We start from the raw sequence: 22,510 nt of genomic DNA, 5'->3' as shown, positions 1-22,510 counted from the left end.
GAGGTAGTCTTTTGCATTCCATTTTGTTGACTAACTAAAGTAATGTTTACAGTGCATATGAACCAAAGCAGCTGTGTGTACTGGTACTTAAAAACAGTCATGTTTGTGTTTTTTTTCTGCCTTCATATCAGGATGCTCAGGAATCAGATGATAATCATTAACTGTTGACATTAGAAAAAAATTTACATTTGCTCCAGGTGAGGCTTGAATTCACAACTTCAGGATTGCTCAACAGATACTGTCTTATAAGTACCGCGCACAGACCGATTGCGCCACAGGAGCACATGGACAAAGCGCTTTATTTTTAGTTGAGTGATTTTAGCATCGAGTTGACTAAGTAAATGAACTTGGTTTATTAATTTTAAATTAGTTACTTTTTAAATCCACTAAACTACTGCACCCAATACTAAAGTACCTAATAAAGGTAATATTCTAATCATAAGGTAATCAATTATATTGTGCATTTGTGTTATTGCCCAGTTTTATGTATCCATAGGTGTATATTGCAATGAATTCATGCCATTGTTGTACAGTACAATATTATCAAAATTGTAAAATAATTCCTGTTTATTTATCTTAAATAATATTTGGTATAGATATATGTAACTTTAATGTTGCATAGGGAAAATATACACTCTAATACCAAAAAATGCAGTATCTTTAAATAAAAATAAGTTAAATCTCACTTGTGCTCTATATTTAAAGGTAAACATTGTTTTTTTGGTCTGAAGCACCTAAATTGTCAGTAAAGTCAGTGTCCAAAGAAATATAAAAGGCAGAAAATTACCCTTTTGATGACATGGATGAAAGGACTTCAAGAAACCCATCAGCAATTGCAATAGAAATTGTTATTTTGTAGCCACTCTGATATTAAATTGCAATTAAAACTTAATAGGTATGTTTTGGTATATATGGATTTTCTGCAATACCATTAAGACAGTCACCTGAATTGAAAAAAAGCATAACTTCTAGAATGAGAATGAGCAACAAAGGAACATGCATCCTAGATGGCACTTGAAGCCACTGTCCCAGGTGATAGTAAACTTTTCAGAAAACTAATCCACAATGTCATTAGGATAAATGTCTGCTTTTAGATACTGGGCCATAATTTTGCAAGCTGAACAGTTCCGGATTGATAAGCAGATAAAAATTTCTGGTGGAGCCATTTGTGCAGTATGAAGCAAGAATAAAAGGAACATCTCCAAAATTATTTTAATGAAATAAAGCCTATCACCCCAGATGGGACTTGAACCCACAATCCCTGGCTTAGGAGGCCAGTGCCATATCCATTAGGCCACTGGGGCTTAGTAACATCTTTGAGTGAAACTGATTTTTTCATTAGTATAATCATTAATTGTTGCGATATAGGAAAGCCGTTTATGTGTTTTCTTTGCTTTACAAATCCCAGCATGAAATGTGATTGTACTATCCAGACCTAATAGTGTGGACCCTCATGTTACAGTGCAGCAAAACAGATTGATGCAACTCTTTTACCAATAAAGAGGTAGTCTTTTGCATTCCATTTTGTTGACTAACTAAAGTAATGTTTACAGTGCATATGAACCAAAGCAGCTGTGTGTACTGGTACTTAAAAACAGTCATGTTTGTGTTTTTTTTCTGCCTTCATATCAGGATGTTCAGGAAGCAGATGATAATCATTAACTGATGACATAAGAAAAAAAATTACATTTGCTCCAGGTGAGGCTTGAACTCACAACCTCAGCATTGCTCAACCGATACTGTCTTATAAGTCCTGCGCACAGACCGATTGCGCCACAGGAGCACATGGTCAAAGTGCATTATTTTTAGTTGAGTGATTTTAGCATCGAGTTGACTAAGTAAATTAACTTGGTTTATTAATTTTAAATTAGTTACTTTTTAAATCCACTAAACTACTGCACCCAATACTAAAGTACCTAATAAAAGTAATATTCTAATCATAAGGTAATCAATTATATTGTGCATTTGTGTTATTGCCCAGTTTTATGTATCCATAGGTGTATATTGCAATGAATTCATGCCATTGTTGTACAGTACAATATTATCAAAATTGTAAAATAATTCCTGTTTATTTATCTTAAATAATATTTGGTATAGATATATGTAACTTTAATGTTGCATAGGGAAAATATACACTCTAATACCAAAAAATGCAGTATCTTTAAATAAAAATAAGTTAAATCTCACTTGTGCTCTATATTTAAAGGTAAACATTGTTTTTTTGGTCTGAAGCACCTAAATTGTCAGTAAAGTCAGTGTCCAAAGAAATATAAAAGGCAGAAAATTACCCTTTTGATGACATGGATGAAAGGACTTCAAGAAACCCATCAGCAATTGCAATAGAAATTGTTATTTTGTAGCCACTCTGATATTAAATTGCAATTAAAACTTAATAGGTATGTTTTGGTATATATGGATTTTCTGCAATACCATTAAGACAGTCACCTGAATTGAAAAAAAGCATAACTTCTAGAATGAGAATGAGCAACAAAGGAACATGCATCCTAGATGAGACTTGAAGCCACTGTCCCAGGTGATAGTAAACTTTTCAGAAAACTAATCCACAATGTCATTAGGATAAATGTCTGCTTTTAGATACTGGGCCATAATTTTGCAAGCTGAACAGTTTCGGATTGATAAGCAGATAAAAGTTTCTGGTGGAGCCATTTGTGCAGTATGAAGCAAGAATAAAAGGAACATCTCCAAAATTATTTTAATGAAATAAACCTGTCTCCCCAGATGGGACTTGAACCCACAATCCCTGGCTTAGGAGGCCAGTGCCTTATCCATTAGGCCACTGGGGCTTAGTAACATCTTTGAGTGAAACTGATTTTTTCATTAGTATAATCATTAATTGTTGCGATATAGGAAAGCCGTTTATTTGTGTTCTTTGCTTTACAAATCCCAGCATGAAATGTGATTGTACTATCCAGACCTAATAGTGTGGACCCTCATGTTACAGTGCAGCAAAACAGATTGATGCAACTCTTTTACCAATAAAGAGGTAGTCTTTTGCATTCCATTTTGTTGACTAACTAAAGTAATGTTTACAGTGCATATGAACCAAAGCAGCTGTGTGTACTGGTACTTAAAAACAGTCATGTTTGTGTTTTTTTTCTGCCTTCATATCAGGATGCTCAGGAATCAGATGATAATCATTAACTGTTGACATTAGAAAAAAATTTACATTTGCTCCAGGTGAGGCTTGAATTCACAACTTCAGGATTGCTCAACAGATACTGTCTTATAAGTACCGCGCACAGACCGATTGCGCCACAGGAGCACATGGACAAAGCGCTTTATTTTTAGTTGAGTGATTTTAGCATCGAGTTGACTAAGTAAATGAACTTGGTTTATTAATTTTAAATTAGTTACTTTTTAAATCCACTAAACTACTGCACCCAATACTAAAGTACCTAATAAAGGTAATATTCTAATCATAAGGTAATCAATTATATTGTGCATTTGTGTTATTGCCCAGTTTTATGTATCCATAGGTGTATATTGCAATGAATTCATGCCATTGTTGTACAGTACAATATTATCAAAATTGTAAAATAATTCCTGTTTATTTATCTTAAATAATATTTGGTATAGATATATGTAACTTTAATGTTGCATAGGGAAAATATACACTCTAATACCAAAAAATGCAGTATCTTTAAATAAAAATAAGTTAAATCTCACTTGTGCTCTATATTTAAAGGTAAACATTGTTTTTTTGGTCTGAAGCACCTAAATTGTCAGTAAAGTCAGTGTCCAAAGAAATATAAAAGGCAGAAAATTACCCTTTTGATGACATGGATGAAAGGACTTCAAGAAACCCATCAGCAATTGCAATAGAAATTGTTATTTTGTAGCCACTCTGATATTAAATTGCAATTAAAACTTAATAGGTATGTTTTGGTATATATGGATTTTCTGCAATACCATTAAGACAGTCACCTGAATTGAAAAAAAGCATAACTTCTAGAATGAGAATGAGCAACAAAGGAACATGCATCCTAGATGGCACTTGAAGCCACTGTCCCAGGTGATAGTAAACTTTTCAGAAAACTAATCCACAATGTCATTAGGATAAATGTCTGCTTTTAGATACTGGGCCATAATTTTGCAAGCTGAACAGTTCCGGATTGATAAGCAGATAAAAATTTCTGGTGGAGCCATTTGTGCAGTATGAAGCAAGAATAAAAGGAACATCTCCAAAATTATTTTAATGAAATAAAGCCTATCACCCCAGATGGGACTTGAACCCACAATCCCTGGCTTAGGAGGCCAGTGCCATATCCATTAGGCCACTGGGGCTTAGTAACATCTTTGAGTGAAACTGATTTTTTCATTAGTATAATCATTAATTGTTGCGATATAGGAAAGCCGTTTATGTGTTTTCTTTGCTTTACAAATCCCAGCATGAAATGTGATTGTACTATCCAGACCTAATAGTGTGGACCCTCATGTTACAGTGCAGCAAAACAGATTGATGCAACTCTTTTACCAATAAAGAGGTAGTCTTTTGCATTCCATTTTGTTGACTAACTAAAGTAATGTTTACAGTGCATATGAACCAAAGCAGCTGTGTGTACTGGTACTTAAAAACAGTCATGTTTGTGTTTTTTTTCTGCCTTCATATCAGGATGTTCAGGAAGCAGATGATAATCATTAACTGATGACATAAGAAAAAAAATTACATTTGCTCCAGGTGAGGCTTGAACTCACAACCTCAGCATTGCTCAACCGATACTGTCTTATAAGTCCTGCGCACAGACCGATTGCGCCACAGGAGCACATGGTCAAAGTGCATTATTTTTAGTTGAGTGATTTTAGCATCGAGTTGACTAAGTAAATTAACTTGGTTTATTAATTTTAAATTAGTTACTTTTTAAATCCACTAAACTACTGCACCCAATACTAAAGTACCTAATAAAAGTAATATTCTAATCATAAGGTAATCAATTATATTGTGCATTTGTGTTATTGCCCAGTTTTATGTATCCATAGGTGTATATTGCAATGAATTCATGCCATTGTTGTACAGTACAATATTATCAAAATTGTAAAATAATTCCTGTTTATTTATCTTAAATAATATTTGGTATAGATATATGTAACTTTAATGTTGCATAGGGAAAATATACACTCTAATACCAAAAAATGCAGTATCTTTAAATAAAAATAAGTTAAATCTCACTTGTGCTCTATATTTAAAGGTAAACATTGTTTTTTTGGTCTGAAGCACCTAAATTGTCAGTAAAGTCAGTGTCCAAAGAAATATAAAAGGCAGAAAATTACCCTTTTGATGACATGGATGAAAGGACTTCAAGAAACCCATCAGCAATTGCAATAGAAATTGTTATTTTGTAGCCACTCTGATATTAAATTGCAATTAAAACTTAATAGGTATGTTTTGGTATATATGGATTTTCTGCAATACCATTAAGACAGTCACCTGCATTGAAAAAAAGCATAACTTCTAGAATGAGAATGAGCAACAAAGGAACATGCATCCTAGATGGGACTTGAAGCCACTGTCCCAGGTGATAGTAAACTTATCCAGAAACTAATCCACAATGTCATTAGGATAAATGTCTGCTTTTAGATACTGGGCCATAATTTTGCAAGCTGAACAGTTCCAGATTGTTAAGCAGATTAAAGTTTCTGGTGGAGCCATTTGTGCAGTATGAAGCAAGAATGAAAGGAACATCTCCAATATTATTTTAATGAAATAAAGCCTATCACCCCAGATGGGACTTGAACCCACAATCCATTAGGCCACTGGGGCTTAGTAACATCTTTGAGTGAAACTGATTTTTTCATTAGTATAATCATTAATTGTTGTGATATAGGAAAGCCGTTTATTTGTGTTCTTTGCTTTACAAATCCCAACATGAAATGTGATTGTACTATCCAGACCTAATAGTGTGGACCCTCATGTTACATTGCAGCAAAACAGATTGATGCAACTCTTTTACCAATAAAGAGGTAGTCTTTTGCATTCCATTTTGTTGACTAACTAAAGTAATGTTTACAGTGCATATGAACCAAAGCAGCTGTGTGTACTGGTACCTTAAAAACAGTCATGTTTGTGTTTTTTTTCTGCCTTCATATCAGGATGTTCAGGAAGCAGATGATAATCATTAACTGATGACATTAGAAAAAAAATTACATTTGCTCCAGGTGAGGCTTGAACTCACAACCTCAGCATTGCTCAACAGATACTGTCTTATAAGTCCAGCGCACAGACCGATTGCGCCACAGGAGGACATGGTCAAAGCGCATTATTTTTAGTTGAGTGATTTTAGCATCGAGTTGACTAAGTAAATTAACTTGGTTTATTAATTTTAAATTAGTTACTTTTTAAATCCACTAAACTACTGCACCCAATACTAAAGTACCTAATAAAAGTAATATTCTAATCATAAGGTAATCAATTATATTGTGCATTTGTGTTATTGCCCAGTTTTATGTATCCATAGGTGTATATTGCAATGAATTCATGCCATTGTTGTACAGTTCAATATTATCAAAATTGTAAAATAATTAGTGTTTATTTATCTTAAATAATATTTGGTATAGATATATGTAACTTTAATGTTGCATATGGAAAATATACACTATATTACCAAAAAGTGCAGTATCTTTAATTAAAAATAAGTTAAATCTCACTTGTGCTCTATATTTAAAGGTAAACATTGTTTTTTTGGTCTGTAGCACCTAAATTGTCAGTAAAGTCAGTGTCCAAAGAAATATAAAAAGCAGAAAATTACCCTTTTGATGACAAGGATGAAAGGACTTCAAGAAACCCATCAGCAATTGCAATAGACATTGTTATTTTGTAGCCACTCTGATATTAAATTGCAATTAAAACTTAATAGGTATGTTTTGGTATATATGGATTTTCTGCAATACCATTAAGACAGTCACCTGCATTGAAAAAAAGCATAACTTCTAGAATGAGTATGAGCAACAAAGGAACATGCATCCTAGATGGGACTTGAAGCCACTGTCCCAGGTGATAGTAAACTTTTTAGAAAACTAATCCACAATGTCATTAGGATAAATGTCTGCTTTTAGATACTGGGCCATAATTTTGCAAGATGAACAGTTCCAGATTGTTAAGCAGATTAAAGTTTCTGGTGGAGCCATTTGTGCAGTATGAAAGGAACATCTCCAATATTATTTTAATGAAATAAACCTATCTCCCCAGATGGGACGTGAACCCACAATCCCTGGCTTAGGAGGCCAGTGTCTTATCCTTTAGGCCACTGGGGCTTAGTAACATCTTTGAGTGAAACTGATTTTTTCATTAGTATAATCATTAATTGTTGCGATATAGGAAAGCCGTTTATTTGTGTTCTTTGCTTTTCAAATCCCAGCATGAAATGTGATTGTACTATCCAGACCTAATAGTGTAGACCCTCATGTTTCATTGCAGCAAAACAGATTGATGCAACTCTTTTACCAAGGTAGTCTTTTGCATTCCATTTTGTTGACTAACTAAAGTAATGTTTACAGTGCATATGAACCAAAGCAGCTGTGTGTACTGGTACCTTAAAAACAGTCATGTTTGTGTTTTTTTTCTGCCTTCATATAAGGATGCTCAGGAAGCAGATGATAATCATTAACTGTTGACATTAGAAAAAAAATTACATTTGCTCCAGGTGAGGCTTGAATTCACAACCTCAGGATTGCTCAATAGATACTGTCTTATAAGTACCGCGCACAGACCGATTGCGCCACAGGAGCACATGGACAAAGCGCTTTATTTTTAGTTGAGTGATTTTAGCATCGAGTTGACTAAGTAAATTAACTTGGTTTATTAATTTTAAATTAGTTACTTTTTAAATCCACTAAACTACTGCACCCAGTACTAAAGTACCTAATAAAAGTAATATTCTAATCATAAGGTAATCAATTATATTGTGCATTTGTGTTATTGCCCAGTTTTATGTATCCATAGGTGTATATTGCAATGAATTCATGCCATTGTTGTACAGTACAATATTATCAAAATTGTAAAATAATTCCTGTTTATTTATCTTAAATAATATTTGGTATAGATATATGTAACTTTAATGTTGCATAGGGAAAATATACACTCTAATACCAAAAAATGCAGTATCTTTAAATAAAAATAAGTTAAATCTCACTTGTGCTCTATATTTAAAGGTAAACATTGTTTTTTTGGTCTGAAGCACCTAAATTGTCAGTAAAGTCAGTGTCCAAAGAAATATAAAAGGCAGAAAATTACCCTTTTGATGACATGGATGAAAGGACTTCAAGAAACCCATCAGCAATTGCAATAGAAATTGTTATTTTGTAGCCACTCTGATATTAAATTGCAATTAAAACTTAATAGGTATGTTTTGGTATATATGGATTTTCTGCAATACCATTAAGACAGTCACCTGAATTGAAAAAAAGCATAACTTCTAGAATGAGAATGAGCAACAAAGGACCATGCATCCTAGATGGGACTTGAAGCCACTGTCCCAAGTGATAGTAAACTTTTCAGAAAACTAATCCACAATGTCATTAGGATAAATGTCTGCTTTTAGATACTGGGCCATAATTTTGCAAGCTGAACAGTTCCGGATTGATAAGCAGATAAAAGTTTCTGGTGGAGCCATTTGTGCAGTATGAAGCAAGAATAAAAGGAACATCTCCAAAATTATTTTAATGAAATAAAGCCTTTCACCCCAGATGGGACTTGAACCCACAATTCCTGGTTTAGGAGGCCAGTGCCATATCCATTAGGCCACTGGGGCTTAGTAACATCTTTGAGTGAAACTGATTTTTTCATTAGTATAATCATTAATTGTTGCGATATAGGAAAGCCGTTTATGTGTTTTCTTTGCTTTACAAATCCCAGCTTGAAATGTGATTGTACTATCCAGACCTAATAGTGTGGACCCTCATGTTACAGTGCAGCAAAACAGATTGATGCAACTCTTTTACCAATAAAGAGGTAGTCTTTTGCATTCCATTTTGTTGACTAACTAAAGTAATGTTTACAGTGCATATGAACCAAAGCAGCTGTGTGTACTGGTACTTAAAAACAGTCATGTTTGTGTTTTTTTTCTGCCTTCATATCAGGATGTTCAGGAAGCAGATGATAATCATTAACTGATGACATAAGAAAAAAAATTACATTTGCTCCAGGTGAGGCTTGAACTCACAACCTCAGCATTGCTCAACCGATACTGTCTTATAAGTCCTGCGCACAGACCGATTGCGCCACAGGAGCAAATGGTCAAAGCGCATTATTTTTAGTTGAGTGATTTTAGCATCGAGTTGACTAAGTAAATTAACTTGGTTTATTAATTTTAAATTAGTTACTTTTTAAATCCACTAAACTACTGCACCCAATACTAAAGTACCTAATAAAAGTAATATTCTAATCATAAGGTAATCAATTATATTGTGCATTTGTGTTATTGCCCAGTTTTATGTATCCATAGGTGTATATTGCAATGAATTCATGCCATTGTTGTACAGTTCAATATTATCAAAATTGTAAAATAATTAGTGTTTATTTATCTTAAATAATATTTGTATAGATATATGTAACTTTAATGTTGCATATGGAAAATATACACTATATTACCAAAAAGTGCAGTATCTTTAATTAAAAATAAGTTAAATCTCACTTGTGCTCTATATTTAAAGGTAAACATTGTTTTTTTGGTCTGTAGCACCTAAATTGTCAGTAAAGTCAGTGTCCAAAGAAATATAAAAAGCAGAAAATTACCCTTTTGATGACAAGGATGAAAGGACATCAAGAAACCCATCAGCAATTGCAATAGACATTGTTATTTTGTAGCCACTCTGATATTAAATTGCAATTAAAACTTAATAGGTATGTTTTGGTATATATGGATTTTCTGCAATACCATTAAGACAGTCACCTGCATTGAAAAAAAGCATAACTTCTAGAATGAGAATGAGCAACAAAGGAACATGCATCCTAGATGGGACTTGAAGCCACTGTCCCAGGTGATAGTAAACTTATCCGGAAACTAATCCACAATGTCATTAGGATAAATGTCTGCTTTTAGATACTGGGCCATAATTTTGCAAGCTGAACAGTTCCAGATTGTTAAGCAGATTAAAGTTTCTGGTGGAGCCATTTGTGCAGTATGAAGCAAGAATGAAAGGAACATCTCCAATATTATTTTAATGAAATAAAGCCTATCACCCCAGATGGGACTTGAACCCACAATCCATTAGGCCACTGGGGCTAAGTAACATCTTTGAGTGAAACTGATTTTTTCATTAGTATAATCATTAATTGTTGCGATATAGGAAAGCCGTTTATGTGTTTTCTTTGCTTTACAAATCCCAGCATGAAATGTGATTGTACTATCCAGACCTAATAGTGTGGACCCTCATGTTACAGTGCAGCAAAACAGATTGATGCAACTCTTTTACCAATTAAGAGGTAGTCTTTTGCATTCCATTTTGTTGACTAACTAAAGTAATGTTTACAGTGCATATGAACCAAAGCAGCTGTGTGTACTGGTACTTAAAAACAGTCATGTTTGTGTTTTTTTTCTGCCTTCATATCAGGATGTTCAGGAAGCAGATGATAATCATTAACTGATGACATAAGAAAAAAAATTACATTTGCTCCAGGTGAGGCTTGAACTCACAACCTCAGCATTGCTCAACCGATACTGTCTTATAAGTCCTGCGCACAGACCGATTGCGCCACAGGAGCACATGGTCAAAGTGCATTATTTTTAGTTGAGTGATTTTAGCATCGAGTTGACTAAGTAAATTAACTTGGTTTATTAATTTTAAATTAGTTACTTTTTAAATCCACTAAACTACTGCACCCAATACTAAAGTACCTAATAAAAGTAATATTCTAATCATAAGGTAATCAATTATATTGTGCATTTGTGTTATTGCCCAGTTTTATGTATCCATAGGTGTATATTGCAATGAATTCATGCCATTGTTGTACAGTTCAATATTATCAAAATTGTAAAATAATTAGTGTTTATTTATCTTAAATAATATTTGTATAGATATATGTAACTTTAATGTTGCATATGGAAAATATACACTATATTACCAAAAAGTGCAGTATCTTTAATTAAAAATAAGTTAAATCTCACTTGTGCTCTATATTTAAAGGTAAACATTGTTTTTTTGGTCTGTAGCACCTAAATTGTCAGTAAAGTCAGTGTCCAAAGAAATATAAAAAGCAGAAAATTACCCTTTTGATGACAAGGATGAAAGGACTTCAAGAAACCCATCAGCAATTGCAATAGACATTGTTATTTTGTAGCCACTCTGATATTAAATTGCAATTAAAACTTAATAGGTATGTTTTGGTATATATGGATTTTCTGCAATACCATTAAGACAGTCACCTGCATTGAAAAAAAGCATAACTTCTAGAATGAGAATGAGCAACAAAGGAACATGCATCCTAGATGGGACTTGAAGCCACTGTCCCAGGTGATAGTAAACTTATCCGGAAACTAATCCACAATGTCATTAGGATAAATGTCTGCTTTTAGATACTGGGCCATAATTTTGCAAGCTGAACAGTTCCAGATTGTTAAGCAGATTAAAGTTTCTGGTGGAGCCATTTGTGCAGTATGAAGCAAGAATGAAAGGAACATCTCCAATATTATTTTAATGAAATAAAGCCTATCACCCCAGATGGGACTTGAACCCACAATCCATTAGGCCACTGGGGCTTAGTAACATCTTTGAGTGAAACTGATTTTTTCATTAGTATAATCATTAATTGTTGCGATATAGGAAAGCCGTTTATATGTGTTCTTTGCTTTACAAATCCCAGCATGAAATGTGATTGTACTATCCAGACCTAATAGTGTGGACCCTCATGTTACATTGCAGCAAAACAGATTGATGCAACTCTTTTACCAATAAAGAGGTAGTCTTTTGCATTCCATTTTGTTGACTAACTAAAGTAATTTTTACAGTGCATATGAACCAAAGCAGCTGTGTGTACTGGTACCTTAAAAACAGTCATGTTTGTGTTTTTTTTCTGCCTTCATATCAGGATGTTTAGGAAGCAGATGATAATCATTAACTGATGACATTAGAAAAAAAATTACATTTGCTCCAGGTGAGGCTTGAACTCACAACCTCAGCATTGCTCAACAGATACTGTCTTATAAGTCCAGCGCACAGACCGATTGCGCCACAGGAGGACATGGTCAAAGCGCATTATTTTTAGTTGAGTGATTTTAGCATCGAGTTGACTAAGTAAATTAACTTGGTTTATTAATTTTAAATTAGTTACTTTTTAAATCCACTAAACTACTGCACCCAATACTAAAGTACCTAATAAAAGTAATATTCTAATCATAAGGTAATCAATTATATTGTGCATTTGTGTTATTGCCCAGTTTTATGTATCCATAGGTGTATATTGCAATGAATTCATGCCATTGTTGTACAGTTCAATATTATCAAAATTGTAAAATAATTAGTGTTTATTTATCTTAAATAATATTTGGTATAGATATATGTAACCTTAATGTTGCATATGGAATATATACACTATATTACCAAAAAGTGCAGTATCTTTAATTAAAAATAAGTTAAATCTCACTTGTGCTCTATATTTAAAGGTAAACATTGTTTTTTTGGTCTGTAGCACCTAAATTGTCAGTAAAGTCAGTGTCCAAAGAAATATAAAAAGCAGAAAATTACCCTTTTGATGACAAGGATGAAAGGACTTCAAGAAACCCATCAGCAATTGCAATAGACATTGTTATTTTGTAGCCACTCTGATATTAAATTGCAATTAAAACTTAATAGGTATGTTTTGGTATATATGGATTTTCTGCAATACCATTAAGACAGTCACCTGCATTGAAAAAAAGCATAACTTCTAGAATGAGTATGAGCAACAAAGGAACATGCATCCTAGATGGGACTTGAAGCCACTGTCCCAGGTGATAGTAAACTTTTCAGGAAACTAATCCACAATGTCATTAGCATAAATGTCTGCATTTAGATACTGGGCCATAATTTTGCAAGCTGAACAATTCCAGATTGTTAAGCAGATTAAAGTTTCTGGTGGAGCCATTTGTGCAGTATGAAGCAAGAATGAAAGGAACATCTCCAATATTATTTTAATGAAATAAAGCCTATCACCCCAGATGGGACTTGAAACCACAATCCATTAGGCCACTGGGGCTTAGTAACATCTTTGAGTGAAACTGATTTTTTCATTAGTATAATCATTAATTGTTGCGATATAGGAAAGCCGTTTATTTGTGTTCTTTGCTTTACAAATCCCAGCATGAAATGTGATTGTACTATCCAGACCTAATAGTGTGGACCCTCATGTTACAGTGCAGCAAAACAGATTGATGCAACTCTTTTACCAATAAAGAGGTAGTCTTTTGCATTCCATTTTGTTGACTAACTAAAGTAATGTTTACAGTGCATATGAACCAAAGCAGCTGTGTGTACTGGTACTTAAAAACAGTCATGTTTGTGGTTTTTTTCTGCCTTCATATCAGGATGTTCAGGAAGCAGATGATAATCATTAACTGATGACATTAGAAAAAAAATTACATTTGCTCCAGGTGAGGCTTGAACTCACAACCTCAGCATTGCTCAACAGATACTGTCTTATAAGTCCTGTGCACAGACCGATTGCACCACAGGAGCACATGGTCAAAGCGCATTATTTTTAGTTGAGTGATTTTAGCTTCGAGTTGACTAAGTAAATTAACTTGGTTTATTGATTTTAAATTAGTTACTTTTTAAATCCACTAAACTACTGCACCCAATACTAAAGTACCTAATAAAAGTAATATTCTAATCATAAGGTAATCAATTATATTGTGCATTTGTGTTATTGCCCAGTTTTATGTATCCATAGGTGTATATTGCAATGAATTCATGCCATTGTTGTACAGTTCAATATTATCAAAATTGTAAAATAATTCCTGTTTATTTATCTTAAATAATATTTGGTATAGATATATGTAACTTTAATGTTGCATAGGGAAAATATACACTATACTACCAAAAATGCAGTATCTTTAAATAAAAATAAGTTAAATCTCACTTGTGCTCTATATTTAAAGGTAAACATTGTTTTTTTGGTCTGTAGCACCTAAATTCTCAGTAAAGTCAGTGTCCAAAGAAATATAAAAAGCAGAAAATTACCCTTTTGATGACAAGGATGAAAGGACTTCAAGAAACCCATCAGCAATTGCAATAGACATTGTTATTTTGTAGCCACTCTGATATTAAATTGCAATTAAAACTTAATAGGTATGTTTTGGTATATATGGATTTTCTGCAATACCATTAAGACAGTCACCTGCATTGAAAAAAAGCATAACTTCTAGAATGAGTATGAGCAACAAAGGGACATGCATCCTAGATGGGACTTGAAGCCCCTGTCCCAGGTGATAGTAAACTTTTCAGGAAACTAATCCACAATGTCATTAGGATAAATGTCTGCTTTTAGATACTGGGCCATAATTTTGCAAGCTGAACAGTTCCAGATTGTTAAACAGATTAAAGTTTCTGGTGGAGCCATTTGTGCAGTATGAAGCAAGAATAAAAGGAACGTCTCCAAAATTATTTTAATGAAATAAACCTATCTCCCCAGATGGGACTTGAACCCACAATCCCTGGCTTAAGAGGCCAGTGTCTTATCCATTAGGCAACTGGGGCTTAGTAACATCTTTGAGTGAAACTGATTTTTTCATTAGTATAATCATTAATTGTTGCGATATAGGAAAGCCGTTTATTTGTGATCTTTGCTTTTCAAATCCCAGCATGAAATGTGATTGTACTATCCAGACCTAATAGTGTGGACCCTCATGTTACATTGCAGCAAAACAGATTGATGCAACTCTTTTACCAATAAAGAGGTAGTCTTTTGCATTCCATTTTGTTGACTAACTAAAGTAATGTTTACAGTGCATATGAACCAAAGCAGCTGTGTGTACTGGTACCTTAAAAACAGTCATGTTTGTGTTTTTTTTCTGCCTTCATATCAGGATGCTCAGGAAGCAGATGATAATCATTAACTGTTGACATTAGAAAAAAAATTACATTTGCTCCAGGTGAGGCTTGAATTCACAACCTCAGGATTGCTCAACAGATACTGTCTTATAAGTACCGCGCACAGACCGATTGCGCCACAGGAGCACATGGACAAAGCGCTTTATTTTTAGTTGAGTGATTTTAGCATCGAGTTGACTAAGTAAATTAACTTGGTTTATTAATTTTAAATTAGTTACTTTTTAAATCCACTAAACTACTGCACCCAATACTAAAGTACCTAATAAAAGTAATATTCTAATCATAAGGTAATCAATTATATTGTGCATTTGTGTTATTGCCCAGTTTTATGTATCCATAGGTGTATATTGCAATGAATTCATGCCATTGTTGTACAGTACAATATTATCAAAATTGTAAAATAATTCCTGTTTATTTATCTTAAATAATATTTGGTATAGATATATGTAACTTTAATGTTGCATAGGGAAAATATACACTCTAATACCAAAAAATGCAGTATCTTTAAATAAAAATAAGTTAAATCTCACTTGTGCTCTATATTTAAAGGTAAACATTGTTTTTTTGGTCTGAAGCACCTAAATTGTCAGTAAAGTCAGTGTCCAAAGAAATATAAAAAGCAGAAAATTACCCTTTTGATGACAAGGATGAAAGGACTTCAAGAAACCCATCAGCAATTGCAATAGACATTGTTATTTTGTAGCCACTCTGATATTAAATTGCAATTAAAACTTAATAGGTATGTTTTGGTATATATGGATTTTCTGCAATACCATTAAGGCAGTCACCTGCATTGAAAAAAAGCATAACTTCTAGAATGAGTATGAGCAACAAAGGGACATGCATCCTAGATGGGACTTGAAGCCACTGTCCCAGGTGATAGTAAACTTTTCAGGAAACTAATCCACAATGTCATTAGGATAAATGTCTGCTTTTAGATACTGGGCCATAATTTTGCAAGCTGAACAGTTCCAGATTGTTAAACAGATTAAAGTTTCTGGTGGAGCCATTTGTGCAGTATGAAGCAAGAATAAAAGGAACGTCTCCAAAATTATTTTAATGAAATAAACCTATCTCCCCAGATGGGACTTGAACCCACAATCCCTGGCTTAAGAGGCCAGTGTCTTATCCATTAGGCAACTGGTGCTTAGTAACATCTTTGAGTGAAACTGATTTTTTCATTAGTATAATCATTAATTGTTGCGATATAGGAAAGCCGTTTATTTGTGTTCTTTGCTTTTCAAATCCCAGCATGAAATGTGATTGTACTATCCAGACCTAATAGTGTGGACCCTCATGTTACATTGCAGCAAAACAGATTGATGCAACTCTTTTACCAATAAAGAGGTAGTCTTTTGCATTCCATTTTGTTGACTAACTAAAGTAATGTTTACAGTGCATATGAACCAAAGCAGCTGTGTGTACTGGTACCTTAAAAACAGTCATGTTTGTGTTTTTTTTCTGCCTTCAAATCAGGATGCTCAGGAAGCAGATGATAATCATTAACTGTTGACATTAGAAAAAAAATTACATTTGCTCCAGGTGAGGCTTGAATTCACAACCTCAGGATTGCTCAACAGATACTGTCTTATAAGTACCGCGCACAGACCGATTGCGCCACAGGAGCACATGGACAAAGCGCTTTATTTTTAGTTGAGTGATTTTAGCATCGAGTTGACTAAGTAAATTAACTTGGTTTATTAATTTTAAATTAGTTACTTTTTAAATCCACTAAACTACTGCACCCAATACTAAAGTACCTAATAAAAGTAATATTCTAATCATAAGGTAATCAATTATATTGTGCATTTGTGTTATTGCCCAGTTTTATGTATCCATAGGTGTATATTGCAATGAATTCATGCCATTGTTGTACAGTACAATATTATCAAAATTGTAAAATAATTAGTGTTTATTTATCTTAAATAATATTTGGTATAGATATATGTAACTTTAATGTTGCATAGGGAAAATATACACTCTAATACCAAAAAATGCAGTATCTTTAAATAAAAATAAGTTAAATCTCACTTGTGCTCTATATTTAAAGGTAAACATTGTTTTTTTGGTCTGAAGCACCTAAATTGTCAGTAAAGTCAGTGTCCAAAGAAATATAAAAGGCAGAAAATTACCCTTTTGATGACATGGATGAAAGGACTTCAAGAAACCCATCAGCAATTGCAATAGAAATTGTTATTTTGTAGCCACTCTGATATTAAATTGCAATTAAAACTTAATAGGTATGTTTTGGTATATATGGATTTTCTGCAATACCATTAAGGCAGTCACCTGCATTGAAAAAAAGCATAACTTCTAGAATGAGTATGAGCAACAAAGGGACATGCATCCTAGATGGGACTTGAAGCCACTGTCCCAGGTGATAGTAAACTTTTCAGGAAACTAATCCACAATGTCATTAGGATAAATGTCTGCTTTTAGATACTGGGCCATAATTTTGCAAGCTGAACAGTTCCAGATTGTTAAACAGATTAAAGTTTCTGGTGGAGCCATTTGTGCAGTATGAAGCAAGAATAAAAGGAACGTCTCCAAAATTATTTTAATGAAATAAACCTATCTTCCCAGATGGGACTTGAACCCACAATCCCTGGCTTAAGAGGCCAGTGTCTTATCCATTAGGCAACTGGGGATTAGTAACATCTTTGAGTGAAACTGATTTTTTCATTAGTATAATCATTAATTGTTGCGATATAGGAAAGCCGTTTATTTGTGTTCTTTGCTTTTCAAATCCCAGCATGAAATGTGATTGTACTATCCAGACCTAATAGTGTGGACCCTCATGTTACATTGCAGCAAAACAGATTGATGCAACTCTTTTACCAATAAAGAGGTAGTCTTTTGCATTCCATTTTGTTGACTAACTAAAGTAATGTTTACAGTGCATATGAACCAAAGCAGCTGTGTGTACTGGTACCTTAAAAACAGTCATGTTTGTGTTTTTTTTCTGCCTTCATATCAGGATGCTCAGGAAGCAGATGATAATCATTAACTGTTGACATTAGAAAAAAAATTACATTTGCTCCAGGTGAGGCTTGAATTCACAACCTCAGGATTGCTCAACAGATACTGTCTTATAAGTACCGCGCACAGACCGATTGCGCCACAGGAGCACATGGACAAAGCGCTTTATTTTTAGTTGAGTGATTTTAGCATCGAGTTGACTAAGTAAATTAACTTGGTTTATTAATTTTAAATTAGTTACTTTTTAAATCCACTAAACTACTGCACCCAATACTAAAGTACCTAATAAAAGTAATATTCTAATCATAAGGTAATCAATTATATTGTGCATTTGTGTTATTGCCCAGTTTTATGTATCCATAGGTGTATATTGCAATGAATTCATGCCATTGTTGTACAGTACAATATTATCAAAATTGTAAAATAATTAGTGTTTATTTATCTTAAATAATATTTGGTATAGATATATGTAACTTTAATGTTGCATAGGGAAAATATACACTCTAATACCAAAAAATGCAGTATCTTTAAATAAAAATAAGTTAAATCTCACTTGTGCTCTATATTTAAAGGTAAACATTGTTTTTTTGGTCTGAAGCACCTAAATTGTCAGTAAAGTCAGTGTCCAAAGAAATATAAAAGGCAGAAAATTACCCTTTTGATGACATGGATGAAAGGACTTCAAGAAACCCATCAGCAATTGCAATAGAAATTGTTATTTTGTAGCCACTCTGATATTAAATTGCAATTAAAACTTAATAGGTATGGTTTGGTATATATGGATTTTCTGCAATACCATTAAGACAGTCACCTGAATTGAAAAAAAGCATAACTTCTAGAATGAGAATGAGCAACAAAGGAACATGCATCCTAGATGGGACTTGAAGCCACTGTCCCAGGTGATAGTAAACTTTTCAGAAAACTAATCCACAATGTCATTAGGATAAATGTCTGCTTTTAGATACTGGGCCATAATTTTGCAAGCTGAACAGTTCCGGATTGATAAGCAGATAAAAGTTTCTGGTGGAGCCATTTGTGCAGTATGAAGCAAGAATAAAAGGAACATCTCCAAAATTATTTTAATGAAATAAAGCCTATCACCCCAGATGGGACTTGAACCCACAATCCCTGGCTTAGGAGGCCAGTGCCATATCCATTAGGCAACTGGGGCTTAGTAACATCTTTGAGTGAAACTGATTTTTTCATTAGTATAATCATTAATTGTTGCGATACAGGAAAGCCGTTTATTTGTGTTCTTTGCTTTACAAATCCCAGCATGAAATGTGATTGTACTATCCAGACCTAATAGTGTGGACCCTCATGTTACATTGCAGCAAAACAGATTGATGCAACTCTTTTACCAATAAAGAGGTAGTCTTTTGCATTCCATTTTGTTGACTAACTAAAGTAATGTTTACAGTGCATATGAACCAAAGCAGCTGTGTGTACTGGTACTTAAAAACAGTCATGTTTGTGTTTTTTTTCTGCCTTCATATCAGGATGTTCAGGAAGCAGATGATAATCATTAACTGATGACATAAGAAAAAAAATTACATTTGCTCCAGGTGAGGCTTGAACTCACAACTTCAGCATTGCTCAACCGATACTGTCTTATAAGTCCTGCGCACAGACCGATTGCGCCACTGGAGCACATGGTCAAAACGCATTATTTTTAGTTGAGTGATTTTAGCATCGAGTTGACTAAGTAAATTAACTTGGTTTATTAATTTTAAATTAGTTACTTTTTAAATCCACTAAACTACTGCACCCAATACTAAAGTACCTAATAAAAGTAATATTCTAATCATAAGGTAATCAATTATATTGTGCATTTGTGTTATTGCCCAGTTTTATGTATCCATAGGTGTATATTGCAATGAATTCATGCCATTGTTGTACAGTTCAATATTATCAAAATTGTAAAATAATTAGTGTTTATTTATCTTAAATAATATTTGTATAGATATATGTAACTTTAATGTTGCATATGGAAAATATACACTATATTACCAAAAAGTGCAGTATCTTTAATTAAAAATAAGTTAAATCTCACTTGTGCTCTATATTTAAAGGTAAACATTGTTTTTTTGGTCTGTAGCACCTAAATTGTCAGTAAAGTCAGTGTCCAAAGAAATATAAAAGGCAGAAAATTACCCTTTTGATGACATGGATGAAAGGACTTCAAGAAACCCATCAGCAATTGCAATAGAAATTGTTATTTTGTAGCCACTCTGATATTAAATTGCAATTAAAACTTAATAGGTATGTTTTGGTATATATGGATTTTCTGCAATACCATTAAGACAGTCACCTGAATTGAAAAAAAGCATAACTTCAAGAATGAGAATGAGCAACAAAGGAACATGCATCCTAGATGGGACTTGAAGCCACTGTCCCAGGTGATAGTAAACTTTTCAGAAAACTAATCCACAATGTCATTAGGATAAATGTCTGCTTTTAGATACTGGGCCATAATTTTGCAAGCTGAACAGTTCCGGATTGATAAGCAGATAAAAGTTTCTGGTGGAGCCATTTGTGCAGTATGAAGCAAGAATAAAAGGAACATCTCCAAAATTATTTTAATGAAATAAAGCCTTTCACCCCAGATGGGACTTGAACCCACAATCCCTGGCTTAGGAGGCCAGTGCCTTATCCATTAGGCCACTGGGGCTTAGTAACATCTTTGAGTGAAACTGATTTTTTCATTAGTATAATCATTAATTGTTGCGATATAGGAAAGCCATTTATTTGTGTTCTTTGCTTTACAAATCCCAGCATGAAATGTGATTGTACTATCCAGACCTAATAGTGTGGACCCTCATGTTACAGTGCAGCAAAACAGATTGATGCAACTCTTTTACCAATAAAGAGGTAGTCTTTTGCATTCCATTTTGTTGACTAACTAAAGTAATGTTTACAGTGCATATGAACCAAAGCAGCTGTGTGTACTGGTACTTAAAAACAGTCATGTTTGTGTTTTTTTTCTGCCTTCATATCAGGATGCTCAGGAAGCAGATGATAATCATTAACTGTTGACATTAGAAAAAAAATTACATTTGCTCCAGGTGAGGCTTGAATTCACAACCTCAGGATTGCTCAACAGATACTGTCTTATAAGTACCGCGCACAGACCGATTGCGCCACAGGAGCACATGGACAAAGCGCTTTATTTTTAGTTGAGTGATTTTAGCATCGAGTTGACTAAGTAAATTAACTTGGTTTATTAATTTTAAATTAGTTACTTTTTAAATCCACTAAACTACTGCACCCAATACTAAAGTACCTAATAAAAGTAATATTCTAATCATAAGGTAATCAATTATATTGTGCATTTGTGTTATTGCCCAGTTTTATGTATCCATAGGTGTATATTGCAATGAATTCATGCCATTGTTGTACAGTAGAATATTATCAAAATTGTAAAATAATTCCTGTTTATTTATCTTAAATAATATTTGGTATAGATATATGTAACTTTAATGTTGCATAGGGAAAATATACACTCTAATACCAAAAAATGCAGTATCTTTAAATAATAATAAGTTAAATCTCACTTGTGCTCTATATTTAAAGGTAAACATTGTTTTTTTGGTCTGAAGCACCTAAATTGTCAGTAAAGTCAGTGTCCAAAGAAATATAAAAGGCAGAAAATTACCCTTTTGATGACATGGATGAAAGGACTTCAAGAAACCCATCAGCAATTGCAATAGAAATTGTTATTTTGTAGCCACTCTGATATTAAATTGCAATTAAAACTTAATAGGTATGTTTTGGTATATATGGATTTTCTGCAATACCATTAAGACAGTCACCTGAATTGAAAAAAAGCATAACTTCTAGAATGAGTATGAGCAACAAAGGAACATGCATCCTAGATGGGACTTGAAGCCACTGTCCCAGGTGATAGTAAACTTTTCAGAAAACTAATCCACAATGTCATTATGATAAATGTCTGCTTTTAGATACTGGGCCATAATTTTGCAAGCTGAACAGTTCCAGATTGTTAAGCAGATTAAAGTTTCTGGTGGAGCCATTTGTGCAGTATGAAAGGAACATCTCCAATATTATTTTAATGAAATAAACCTATCTCCCCAGATGGGACTTGAACCCACAATCACTGGCTTAGGAGGCCAGTGCCATATCCATTAGGCCACTGGGGCTTAGTAACATCTTTGAGTGAAACTGATTTTTTCATTAGTATAATCATTAATTGTTGCGATACAGGAAAGCCGTTTATTTGTGTTCTTTGCTTTACAAATCCCAGCATGAAATGTGATTGTACTATCCAGACCTAATAGTGTGGACCCTCATGTTACAGTGCAGCAAAACAGATTGATGCAACTCTTTTACCAATAAAGAGGTAGTCTTTTGCATTCCATTTTGTTGACTAACTAAAGTAATGTTTACAGTGCATATGAACCAAAGCAGCTGTGTGTACTGGTACTTAAAAACAGTCATGTTTGTGTTTTTTTTCTGCCTTCATATCAGGATG

The 22,510-nt window shown here is 33.5% G+C and overlaps 6 non-coding genes across 6 annotated transcripts; all 6 read right to left on the bottom strand.

Annotated features, from left to right (window-relative positions):
- Positions 1 to 1,231: 1,231 nt before the first annotated feature.
- TRNAR-CCU (transfer RNA arginine (anticodon CCU)) lies at positions 1,232 to 1,304 on the bottom strand. Its single transcript has one exon. It is a non-coding gene; the product is annotated as a tRNA-Arg (tRNA).
- A 1,424-nt stretch (positions 1,305 to 2,728) lies between these two features.
- Positions 2,729 to 2,804, bottom strand: TRNAR-CCU (transfer RNA arginine (anticodon CCU)). The gene has a single exon. It is a non-coding gene; the product is annotated as a tRNA-Arg (tRNA).
- Positions 2,805 to 4,232: 1,428 nt separating this feature from the next.
- On the bottom strand, positions 4,233 to 4,305 carry TRNAR-CCU (transfer RNA arginine (anticodon CCU)). The gene has a single exon. It is a non-coding gene; the product is annotated as a tRNA-Arg (tRNA).
- A 14,811-nt stretch (positions 4,306 to 19,116) lies between these two features.
- Positions 19,117 to 19,189, bottom strand: TRNAR-CCU (transfer RNA arginine (anticodon CCU)). Its single transcript has one exon. It is a non-coding gene; the product is annotated as a tRNA-Arg (tRNA).
- Positions 19,190 to 20,616: 1,427 nt separating this feature from the next.
- Positions 20,617 to 20,689, bottom strand: TRNAR-CCU (transfer RNA arginine (anticodon CCU)). The gene has a single exon. It is a non-coding gene; the product is annotated as a tRNA-Arg (tRNA).
- A 1,416-nt stretch (positions 20,690 to 22,105) lies between these two features.
- TRNAR-CCU (transfer RNA arginine (anticodon CCU)) lies at positions 22,106 to 22,178 on the bottom strand. The gene has a single exon. It is a non-coding gene; the product is annotated as a tRNA-Arg (tRNA).
- Between the last annotated feature and the right edge of the window lie 332 nt (positions 22,179 to 22,510).

The sequence above is a fragment of the Taudactylus pleione genome, unplaced genomic scaffold (genome assembly GCF_031769625.1).
Source record: "Taudactylus pleione unplaced genomic scaffold, aTauple2 ptg000473l, whole genome shotgun sequence".
Classification (NCBI taxonomy): Eukaryota; Metazoa; Chordata; class Amphibia; order Anura; family Myobatrachidae; genus Taudactylus; species Taudactylus pleione.
This window is presented reverse-complemented; position numbering and strand designations above follow the sequence as displayed.